The sequence below is a fragment of the Triticum aestivum genome, unplaced genomic scaffold (assembly GCF_018294505.1).
Source record: "Triticum aestivum cultivar Chinese Spring unplaced genomic scaffold, IWGSC CS RefSeq v2.1 scaffold44648, whole genome shotgun sequence".
Classification (NCBI taxonomy): domain Eukaryota; kingdom Viridiplantae; phylum Streptophyta; class Magnoliopsida; order Poales; family Poaceae; genus Triticum; species Triticum aestivum.
Window position 1 is genome coordinate 1 of NW_025279079.1, and position 1239 is coordinate 1239.

The 1239-nt window shown below is 48.6% G+C and overlaps 2 non-coding genes and 1 pseudogene across 2 annotated transcripts; all 3 read left to right on the forward strand.

The window, feature by feature from the left end:
• Positions 1-111, forward strand: LOC123178444 (uncharacterized; annotated as a pseudogene).
• Positions 112-478: 367 nt separating this feature from the next.
• On the forward strand, positions 479-597 carry LOC123178442 (5S ribosomal RNA). The gene has a single exon (XR_006489583.1). It is a non-coding gene; the product is annotated as a 5S ribosomal RNA (ribosomal RNA).
• Positions 598-963: 366 nt separating this feature from the next.
• Positions 964-1082, forward strand: LOC123178443 (5S ribosomal RNA). The gene has a single exon (XR_006489584.1). It is a non-coding gene; the product is annotated as a 5S ribosomal RNA (ribosomal RNA).
• The last annotated feature ends 157 nt before the right edge of the window (positions 1083-1239 follow it).

The following is a 1239-nucleotide window of genomic DNA, read 5'->3' on the forward strand; positions in this document are numbered from 1 at the left end:
TCATACCAGCACTAAAGCACCGGATCCCATCAGAACTTCGAAGTTAAGCGTGCTTGGGCGAGAGTAGTACTAGGATGGGTGACCTCCTGGGAAGTCCTCGTGTTGCATTCCTTTTATAATTATTTTTTGCGCCTTGTGAGAAACATGTCGCACGTGCGCGATATATATTAATCCCGTTATATTATGTTTGACGTTTGCGATATGTTTAAGCTCGATGCTCATTGCTCGCGCGTCTTGGGGCGGCTTTGTGGCGCGAAGAGCGCGTTCTGAAAGGGGTGGAAAAAACTCGTGTTGCTGCGGTATGGAGGGAGGGGTGGAAACCGTGGAAAACTCGTCTCCGTGATTGAGCGGGAGAGTAAGTAGTATAGGACATTATCCATTGTTAGGGAACGGTTGTAATGGTAGTGAGAATGTAGAATCTTCTTTGGAGCGGACCTGGGAGTGGCAAGCATAAGGGACGAAGACGGGGAAACATGTCGGATGCGATCATACCAGCACTAAAGCACCGGATCCCATCAGAACTCCGAAGTTAAGCGTGCTTGGGCGAGAGTAGTACTAGGATGGGTGACCTCCTGGGAAGTCCTCGTGTTGCATTCCTTTTATAATTATTTTTTGCGCCTTGTGAGAAACATGTCGCACGTGCGCGATATATATTAATCCCGTTATATTATGTTTGACGTTTGCGATATGTTTAAGCTCGATGCTCATTGCTCGCGCGTCTTGGGGCGGCTTTGTGGCGCGAAGAGCGCGTTCTGAAAGGGTGGAAAAAACTCGTGTTGCTGCGGTATGGAGGGAGGGGTGGAAACCGTGGAAAACTCGTCTATGTGATTGAGCGGGAGAGTAAGTAGTATAGGACATTATCCATTGTTAGGGAACGGTTGTAATGGTAGTGAGAATGTAGAATCGTCTTTGGAGCGGACCTGGGAGTGGCAAGCATAAGGGACGAAGACGGGGAAACATGTCGGATGCGATCATACCAGCACTAAAGCACCGGATCCCATCAGAACTCCGAAGTTAAGCGTGCTTGGGCGAGAGTAGTACTAGGATGGGTGACCTCCTGGGAAGTCCTCGTGTTGCATTCCTTTTATAATTATTTTTTGCGCCTTGTGAGAAACATGTCGCACGTGCGCGATATATATTAATCCCGTTATATTATGTTTGACGTTTGCGATATGTTTAAGCTCGATGCTCATTGCTCGCGCGTCTTGGGGCGGCTTTGTGGCGCGAAGAGCGCGTTCT